Consider the following 10451-nt stretch of genomic DNA (forward strand, 5'->3'; position numbering starts at 1 on the left):
TTACAGCAACTGGCTGGGATGAGATTTCATTAACTGAAGTGATAAATGTTAAACCTGTGCTTCACAGGCACGGGTGTCCCCGGAGGAAAATTACCGTTTCCTAGCTGATTTCACAGGAGAGAGATTATAATCCAGACATTCCCCAGGTTTCGTAAACAAAATTTCTCCTCCAAAGGACCAAATTGGAATGGAAAGTATGGGTAAGGATGAGCTTCGAGGCCTTTGACAAGCTGCAGAAAGAAGGAACGCGCTGCAGTTTGGCTCCAGCCTCGCGCTAGAGGTTTTGCCGCACGTATGTGCGCAAACATGTTCCGAAGGTGCGACGTCTTCCTCGTCCAAGGATCGCAGAGCCTTTACAAAGGTTAATTACAGAGAGTTCTTGTCTCGGTGTGCGGCAAGGGAGCGAGGCATCCATTCTGGGTGTGTGGAAACAGCAGCAGAGTGGAGTGTAATTACCTGGCTTTGCATTTTACCAGAAGGCTGCGGCAAAGCTGACAGAGGTCCGCAGGGACTTTGACTCCCGGTCCTTTTGCTTAAACACAAAGCCTTCTCCCGCTCCCTTTTTAGGATGCGTCTTAACTTCTGACAAGCCCGCATCCCCTTACTTAACAGCTGCAGGTTTACCTCCTTGTGCCTTAATTATATGTTAAAGTCTCAGTCCTTTTGTTTAGCTAATTTAAGAAGAGGGTGGGGGGGCTCTTTACTATGTTGGTTAGAATTTAGCATTAATTTAGTGTTCTCTGACACTTGAAAACCTGGCCGGGATTTTCTTTTCCTTTTCGCCTTTTACGACCTGCAGGTGTTTGGTGTGAGATAAAAGTAGATCCCAAAGTGAGATTTCACAGCACAAATTATCAAAGTGAAGATTCACTCTTGATGTAGTCTACGTGTGTGGCAGTAATTATGAAAAATAATTCAGGATAATAGGGCCTTCAGGAATCCCAAGGCGGGCACGGGGAGGTTAACCCTTCCTCATCTAACCTGGTCTCCACACCACTGTCATCGTCAGGTGAGCAGGTGATGAGTCAGGTCAGGCAGCTTTACAAACCCAGTGGCAATTGTTACTGTCTTCCAGAAAATCGAGGAGGCGACCAAGGAAACGGAGTTCTGCTCCCAGGTGGTTTTGGCTGTCACTGGTCCTCAGTCATAACAGACCTTCAGGAAGGCGTTACCGGTACGGGCCGCTCACCAGCATTGAGGAGCGGGTCGCGGCTTGGATAGCGAGTGAGCCTCCTCGCTTTGCTGCTCTGCCACACCGGCCAGCTGAGTGTCGCAGCCCGTGCCCAGCACGGTGCGGTTAGCAGCAGGGTGGTGCTTCATGGGCAATGTTTCTCCAAAAAAATGGAACTTCCCAGCTCTGCAGATGCTGGCGGTCTCTGGACCGCTTGTCCCGAGCACTTCCTTGGCAGATGGGGGACCCCTTGGCTGGGGTCCATGTGAGTAGGTTCGGGCAGTGGCATGTCACATGCTGCAGCTGCACGGCTTGCTGTGATGCCCGGCGAGGTCTCCAGCTGGCAGCGCCTCTGGCTCCTGGGTTTCACCAAGCCGTGTCCTGCCAGCAGCTCCTCATAGGGTTGTCCTGTGACCAGGGCATCAGGCTTGCATGGCGCAGAGCCCGGCGGCAGGGTGGGTGCACACCGGGCCCGTAGTTCTTCCCGTGGGTCCCACACCCCTAGCGCACTGTGACAGTGACACCCTCACCATCGCTCCACCTGCAGAGCAACGGCCAGCGCCTTGTGTGTTAGCGAGTCCTGAGGAACCCCGAGGATTCACTGCAGGGGATCCTGAAGCTCTGGCCCCTTGCCCTGGCTCCTGCGAGAGGTGGGGACCACCTGCAGCAAGCTCAGCAGCGCGGGCCTTCCTGGGATGTTTGCAGCCAAGTCTGTCTGCAAGGTGCAGATTTGGGAAAAGCGTTTGTCGGGTGGTTACGGGTACCCAGAGCCGTGGCTCGCCTCCTCCCGCAGCCGCTCCTGTCTGCTTTTGTAGGTGACTTGTTGTGGCCTTCAGGAAGCGGCAGCTCATCTGATCCCTTCTGCAGTCAGACCACAGTGGATGGCTCCCATCTTCCTGGCAGCCTTGGAACGGAGCCACACGAGGGGGAGGTGAGCAGCCAGCCCTTCCCGGGGACAGCAGGCTTCCCACCCGGGCTGTGTTCAGAGGGACACAAAACCTGCTTTGCGCCAGGCTTTGATCTGGCTTTTGGGACAGTTTTTTGGCTTGTGGGCAGGAAGAGGAGAGAAGCGCCAGGCTGAGCCATCATGTGGCCTCAGGTCCGCGGGTCTGGTTCCCCTTCACTTCTCACATCGGTGCTGCATGTGCAAAGGACTCTCCTGAACCTCCTGGAGCTGGGCATCACAAGGACTCACCAGTCTTTTGCTGCCTCCAGTCTCCAAGGTTTATCATGCAGAGCCATGTTGCTCCTGCTGGGTTCCTTTCCGGTTTCTGCACCCCACTTTCCTTCCTCTGGCTGCCTGGGAAGGGTGGTTTTCACCATGCCCTGCCCATCCTTCGGGCTTTGCCGGTGGGACCTTCTCATCTCGGGAAAGTAGAATTTTCCTTAAGAAACCCTGCAGGTCTGAGGAACAGTGGTGTGTTCAGGAGATGCTTTGCTGCCTCCATGCTGGCCCGAATCCACAGCGAGGCCAGGGGCCGCGCTGGTCCCTGCCCTGGTGTCTTGCCAGGGTTAGGTCGAGCCCCAGGTGGGGGTTGCAGAGGCATCGCAGCGATGGCGTGACGGCTGCGCATTGCACGTTGCACAGCGCGCGGTATAACCTGCTCCTTGGGTACCACCGGTCTCAGGACACCACAGTGGCTGTCAGTGCCAGCCTCCTGTCACACACGGCCATTCCTGTGGCCTGTGGTCACCTGTTTCATAGGACTGAAGATTGCAGCGGGCAGTTGGGGCCGGGTCTGCTAGCACTACGGGCTGCCCACCATGCCCCGTCCCAGCCCCACCGGTGCCACGGCGGGAACACGGGGCCCTTCTCACCAGGCAGGGTCTCCGGGGTGTGGAGCTGCCGTCACCGGGGCCCAGTGCCCAGCAAACCCCCCGAGCACCTCTGCAGCAGCGTGCCCGCGGAGGCTCGCTCGCTCTCAGCTGGGCGGCTGATTCCTGGATCCTGTCGGTTTTCGCTCCATCTCCCAGGAGCCAAGGTCCACAGCCGCGCCTGTGCCTCCCAGACGGGCCGGCAGACGAGAACTTCCTTCCAGGCCCTATAGACAGACATTTTATATATGTTAAAATACGTGTGTGTATATAAATACGGAAAGCAAGAGCTGGGGAGAGCTCGAGTCTAAATAAACTTGTATGTTTAAGGCTTTTAAAATGCTAATGTTGAATTTCAGGGGAGGGGGAATGCAAGGGGATTGTTGGACTGAGCACCAAGACAGCTGATGAGCTTGGATCGGTGCCTTTACAATTCAAGGAAAAATGGGATAGTTTGGGAAGGAAAAAGGGATTTTCTTGTTTTTGTTTTTAGTAGAAAATAAAAGAAGCTGCCTTCTTATTTGCCTCCCTCCCCCAGCGCCAGAGCAGCGAGCGACTGGTGTTGTATGCATAAGCTATTCCTTTGTGCAACATCTAAATGGTTAATTGTGTTTGAGGAAGATGTACGGGCGAATGGAGGGACCACCCAGCAAGAGACAGACAAGAAAGAGCGATCTCTGAAATGTTTAACCAGAGAGAGAGCAAAGTTGTTTAAAAATATTTAATTTACAACATTCCACACTGCTGATTATAAATTGGCCGTCCAAAAACACTGCTGCGTGCGGGGAGGGATCCAGGCAGCATGAAACAAATTCTTGTGATTGTTATTCTTATCTTCCTCCCTCCTTTCCCTGGGGAGCTGAACCCCACGGCGGGATGCGGGTCACCCCAGGCAGGGACAGCGGTGACCGGCTGCGGTCCCCCTGGGACTCTGGTCCCCGGTGCCAACACCTGCGCCCGGGGCAGCGGCACAGCAAGAGCTGGAAGGGACAGTGAGGAGCAACCGACCAGCAACGCCAGCAGCAGTGTCGGGCACGTTTGAGATGGCCAGCGGGTAAAGGTCCCGCAGCCCCTTCCTGCTGAATTTCACCCCAGCACCGGGATTTCCCCAAAGCGTTCGGCCTTGCTCCCAGGCAAGAAAAGCCGAGAATCCCCCGGCGATGGGTCAGGAGACTCGCAGAGCCAAACCTGGCCGGGTTGTGCTGCTGGCGAGAGGTCCCTCGCCACCGCCACGGTGCCTGCTCTTCAGGTCTGCAGTGCTCGGCCACGTCAGCCGTGAAGGACCCAGGACCTGGGCCCTCACAGGGTCGTTGAGCAACAGCGGCATCTCCCCCTGCTTGGGCCCTGCTTGAAAGAGGGTGGTTGGTGCCGGATGCTGGGAAGAAGGGATTTGGCCGCGCTCTGCTTGCGGATGCTGCTGATCCATGGCTGGCTTTGACCCACCCAGCAGCCCTGGCTCTGCGTTCCCCGCACGAGGGGCTGGGGCTGCTCTGTGTGGAGGGACGGTTCCCTCCGGGTGGTGGCCAGGCCATCTCCCCCGTCACCTGGAGACGGCTCCTCTCCCACCACGATGTCCTTTCCGACCTTCATACCCCCTGTGCCCCTCCTGGCAAGGGAGGTCTTGGAGAGGGGGCTCCTCACAGTGCTGCCACCGGGAGAGCGGGCAGGCGAAGGATGACCATGGCGGGGGTCAGCCCCTTCCTCCCCAGCCAGCACCAGCCCTGCCACCATCCACCCTCACAGACATCACCCAAAGGGTTGGAGAGCCACCATCCTCGGAGGGTGCCAGGGAAGGGGGGAGACGCACAGCCCTCTGGGGTCCCCTCCCCCAGGCTACAGAGGGGATCTGAGCGGAGCTGAGGGACGGGGGAATGCGAGAAGAGCCAGGACCCAAAAGCAGTGGCTGCTTTTGCTGCAGATCCCTCCTTGGCATCTCCTGGCAGATCCTGCCTTCAAGAGCGAAAGCCTAGCTGCTTTCACACTACTGCTGCTTCGGGACCCCGGCCACGCAGCCAGCCCCCCGGGACCCCCAGCCGGGGCGAGGGCAGGGGTGTCACCCCAGCTCTGCCAGCAAGAAGCGGGGCACTGCGAGGGCTGCGGAGCTTTTCGCCGGGGATTGCTGCAACTTTCCAAACCCCACATCAGCTGGGAAGACTTGCCGGCCACCTGGGCGCTTCCTCGCGTGCGGCGAAGGACCCGGGGAGCCGGGGTGGGTTTGGCTGCTTGCCCCCGTGGCGAGCTCAGCTCTCGGTGCCTGAACCTCTCCGGGCCCTGCCAGCCCCAGCCGGTGCCGGGAGCGAGAGCCGAGACAAAAGACCTTGTGTCCTCCTGCCAGCAGCCAGCCCCGCCGACCGGCCGCCCGCCCAGTTAAACCGTGCCCGCTTCCCATGCGGCGAGGGGCGCCCGGCAGGCTGGCAGACCCCCCCCACCCTGCAACCCACTGGCCCCTGGGGACCCCCAACCCCCAGGGACCTCCCTGGTACGCTTCCTCCAGCCCCTGGTGAGGACACCTCCAGCGACTCACCCCATCCCCAAGCATCTCCTCTCCCCCCACCCCACTTTCTTCACACCCTGGGGGTCCCGGCACCCGCTGACGCTGGCGGCGAGGGGCTCAGCATCCCGCGGGGGCTGGGTCGGGACGAGACCCGGCAACAGCAGCAGCCATGGCCGCAGCGGGAGGGTCCCCGTTCCCCAGCCCGGTGTCACATCCACTTAGTGGGCCCCGAAAATCCCTCGCCCTGACACCTTGTTAAATACCCACCAGGGGTCACAGTTCCTGGGTTTCTTTTTCCTCCTTTCCTTGAGACGTTTCGGTTGGCAGGAGCTCACCCCCACCCCTCCCCGCTATTAAGTATCTTTCGGGAAAACAAGAAACCTAGATCGCTTACAAATTAATTTGGGGTTAAACCTACAGAAAACGAGAAACACGCCGCTTTGCAGGAGAGAGAGCGCTTGGCCAGCGATCAAGAAAAACACATCCAAAACCGCCCGATGCGACGGCGGCCGGGGAAGCGGGGCTGCGCGCTCGGGGTAGCCGTCGCCTGCATTCGGGGCGCGTTTTAACGGGGCCGCGGCCTTTTCTCCCAATTAAAACCGTAGCAAACGAACCAAAGGGAGAACCTGCTCCCCGTGCAGCAGCTTGATCCGGGGGTGGTCACTGAGGGGACACCCCACGGCGCCGTGGGGCGAGGGGACGTGGGGCAGCGCAGGGGATCCCAAGTCCCCTGGCAGACAGATGGGTAGGTGGGGGGCAGACGGGAGCAGCCCCCCCATGTTGGATGCTCCCGAAGGGTCGTGGGCGCAGGGGCTGGCTGCCACCACGCATTGTGTCCGCGGCGCGCGGAGGGGACCGTGCCGGGGAGGCGGAAAAGCGGTGATAAGATAAAAGGTCTGCTTTCCCATGCCGAGGAGCCCAGGGAATGGGGGGGGGGGGGGTTGGACGAGGACGGGGGGGACTCCGAGGCCACCCAGGTTTCAAGCGCTCGGCCTCGGCGCCTGACCCCGGCACATTCAGAGAGCACTTCCTAAATTTGTCTCCTGTGTTCCTGACTCACAAGCAATTTCCTCACCCATAAAACGGCGTCGGCATGAAAGGACTGGCCGGGACACCAATTACTTGTCACCGTTTTACCACCCCGCTGCTCACCGGTTCGCAGCCCCCGGCCAGGATCTGCCCCCTCCCCGCAGAGCCCCTCTGCTCTGCGAAGCAGGGGGCTGGGACGGGGCCATCAGGGTCCCCTGTGCCGCGGAGAAGGTCCCGTGGGGCAGAGGGATCCTTGGTGTCCCCAGGCAGAGCCGTCCCATGTCTCCTGGGCATCCCGAAGGCATCTCCCAGCCCAGCCTGCAATCAGGGGGATGTCGGCCATCCCCAGGTCCCTCGGCCCTGTGCTGGTGTTGTCCCTGTGCTGGCACTGTCCCCATGGTGTTGAAGATGCTCCCGCGTGGTTGCATGGGAAGGAGCAAGGCTCCGTCATCACCGCCCTGGTGGCACCAGGCTTATCGCTGAGCATGGCCCCGCCATGAGGCACACGGACCCACGCTGGCACAGGGCTTTGCCATCCAGGTGCCCCCATGCTCTGCCGCATCCCCCGCTCCCTGCCCCTCCCTGCCAACCCATCTGCCCCTAGTGCCATCCCCAGCACTGGCACGTCCCCAGCTGCTCCCCTGTCCAGAGGATGAGGATGAAGACAGGCTGGTGCAGAGGGGCAGGGCGATCTGGGGGGGTCTCAGGAGGGGCTGAGCATGGCCAGGACCCCTGGGAAGCCCCCATCGAGGCCTGACCTTCCCCCAGCAGCGACCCCCCCCCCTCCCCGCAGCAAATCGCCCCCAGCTTCGTGCTGGCGATGGGCGAGGTTTGCCCAGGGCCCGACGAGCGCCAAGGCGGCTGCTAAATGGGTTTTATGGTGGGATTTAGGGACTTTTCTGCCGGGTAATTGATTTGCCCAGGCAGTAAAAAGATCAAGGAGGGGGCTCAGGCGGTGGCTCCCGGCATCTGCCCACCAAGCAGGCCGGGGCACAGGGACGGGGGTCCCCAATGCCATGGTGGGGTGTTGCGGCCCCGCAGCTGCAGGGTGAGGTCTGCAGCTCCGTCCAGGAGCCCCCTTGCAGACCCCCCCCCTCCCGGCCCCGCATCCTTGCATCCCCCTCCCCACCCCACCACAAAACAGCCCCCAAAGGAGACAAAAGGGGCTGTTTGGGGACCTGCCACCTGCTAGTCCCCATCCTACAATGCCGCAGTAAAGAGGCACCAAACAAAGGCCTTAAAATCCTAAAGGGGCCCATTCATTAGGGTGACAAAGCGGGAAAGAACGACATTATCATAATTAATCCCGGTGCTGGCGGTGGGTGGTAGGGCCCTCTGTCTTCCAAGGTGGTGTGGGGACGGCCGGTGTCACCATGTCCACACGCTATTGTGCGCCGTGGCCTTGCGGGGCTTAGGAGGGCTTCAAGCTCTGTAAACACCGCGGGACCCCCCCACCGATGCCGGGGGTGCCATCCGACCCCCCGGCTCCTCCCCAGCCCTGTCTGGGTTTGTCTTCTCACTGCAACCCCCCAAAATCCCGGGGCTGATCTGGGTCCGTCCATGCCCCCTTGGTGCGCCTGCACCCCAGACCCCTGGGGTTGGGGCAGAGCGTGGACCCCCGGGTCCCACAGGCAGCGCTAGCCCGGGGCCTCACTGGCCACGTTCCCTGCGCCTGTGTCGCCATGGAGAATTACCCTGGGTGGGACATGGCAGAGACCCCTCTGCTCCCTCCCTGGGGGGCATTCCCTTGGGGACAGGGCTTTATCGCTTTCCCGCTACCTCAGCCCTACTTTTTTGGGGAGGGGGATGTCTCTGACTTTGGGACCAGCCTCTCCCCGCCTCCTTCAGCCTCCCGCCGTTGGGGAGGCGTGGGGAAACTGAGGCACGGCACGGCAGGCGGAGGCGCTTGGGGCTTTCAAGGGATGCAGAGGCTCCGTCTCCAGTCCCCTGCGAGGGATGCCACCTCCCTTCTGCGTCCCCCGGGGACACGCACGGGTGTCGCAAAGCCCCGGGCCCCCGCCTCACACCCGTGGCTCTCGCAGCCCCCCGCGTGCCGCAGAGACACTGCGCAGGGCGGGGGCTGCGCGGAGCCATTTGCCTTTAATTGAATTTATTTGTTACAACCCCAAACAATGTAAAGCAGGCTTCTCCCAGGCTCCAGCTGCCTGCCTGCCCATTAAAATACCATCTAGAACAGCAAATCCCCCCCTCCCGCCTTGATATAAAACAGCCGGTCAGCAAGCAGCGGCGAGAGAAGTCTCCCTGCGTGCGAGCCGACCCCCTGGTCCCCATCCCACTCCCCCACGGTCAGCGGCCCGTGGGGCTCCAAGTCCCCTCCCGGGTGGCTCTGGGGGAAATGAGGGTCCTGCAGGGACACCCAAAGCCCCTGGCTCAGAGCAGGCCCGCTGCCCGGGAGCCCATCGCTGTGGCATCAGGGCATGGGTGGGCTGAGCCCCGTCCTGCCCACAGGCGTTTTCCAGTCGTGACGGGATCAGGCCCTGTCGCTGGGGTTATTCCCCCCCTGCCCCGAGCTTGGGAACCCCAAACCGGCTGCCCTCCTGCCGAGCCCTGCACCCTGTCCCTCGGGGTGTGGGTCACCATGCCGTGACGGTGCCGGCTGCCGCAGGGGCCACGCGTGTCCCGGTCCGGGGGACTGCGGGGGTGGCGGGCGGGCAGTGGGACGGGGCTGCAGGGTCCAGGGCAGGCGGGGGTGGCGGGGATGATCCCACCACGGCCTGTCCTGCGCCGTGCTCCTGTGGGATGGGAGTCTGGGGCTGGGGAAGCAGCGACAGGAGCCCAGATCCCTGGGAAACCCTTGGTGGCCCAGGGTCAAGCAAATCCAGCTCAGCCCCGGGCCGTGGCAGGCACCGTGTGGGTCTCCATTGACCATCCCACCACTTTTCCAAGGACGGTGATGCCATTTCCCCATCTGCAAGGCACCAGCGGGAGAGCCCCGGGTGGAAACTGATGGTGGCAGATGGGAAGCGGATGGAGAACCTGGGGAACCGGTGGTGGCCGGAGAGGAAGACAACTTAGTTTTTTGAAATTGAGTTTATAAAACACAGCAGCTGCCCAACGGTACTGCGGGTCCACCGAGGAAGAGGAATGGTGGAGCTGTTAATAGCAATCAGGCAGCAGAAGTGCTGAATAGCCGTTTCCCTTCCATATCTGGGGACACGCCAGATGCTACAGGCCCATCGCCGGGCGAGGGAGAAACCCTTTCCACGCCGCTAACGCCCGGGAGAGCTCGGTGCCAGCGGGTCGGGTCGGCGGGGGCTGCTGCCGGGGGCACAGAGGAGCCACCCAAGGAACTCGGGTTGTTACAGGGGTTTCGCCCATTTTTGGCCGGCGAGGAGACACCAGGATGAGCAGCTCCGGGGGAGCGGGGTGGGCAGTGGGGATGGGGATGTAGCGGGGTGGGTGCTGCTCCACATGGGTTTGCTGACCCCCCCCGGTTGCCCTCACCAGCTCCTTGGGGTGCCGTTCCCGGTGGGAGCAGCACCAGGGCTGTCCAACGAAGACCCGAGGAGGGTGTAAAACAAGCAGAGAAATAATCCTGATTGCCCCACAAGTTATTGGTGCCATTCACCCCTTGCCCTTTTGTCAGCCCCCTGCCCCGCAGACGGGGGGTCTGCACCCCCCTGCCTCCAGCCCTGGCGTGTTCGGCTTGGGTCCCCGCGGCAGGGGATAGGGCAGCGCCTGGGGGCACCCCCAAAGAGCGGGACATCTCCCTCTCTCCACCGTGGCCCTGGGGGAAGATGTGGCCCTTAGGGAGGGCAGCTGGCACTGGGGGCGGGGGGACCCCCTCCTCTTGGTGGGGGGGGTGGTTTGCTCTTGGGAAAAGGCGCCGAGGGGATACCTGGGGGAGGACACCCGGCCCCTGAGGGGGGGCCGCGCATCCCTTGGGGTGGCTAACGGGCGGCGGGGGGGCGGCGGGGGGGG

Source organism: Opisthocomus hoazin, chromosome 6 (genome assembly GCF_030867145.1).
Source record: "Opisthocomus hoazin isolate bOpiHoa1 chromosome 6, bOpiHoa1.hap1, whole genome shotgun sequence".
NCBI classification, from domain to species: domain Eukaryota; kingdom Metazoa; phylum Chordata; class Aves; order Opisthocomiformes; family Opisthocomidae; genus Opisthocomus; species Opisthocomus hoazin.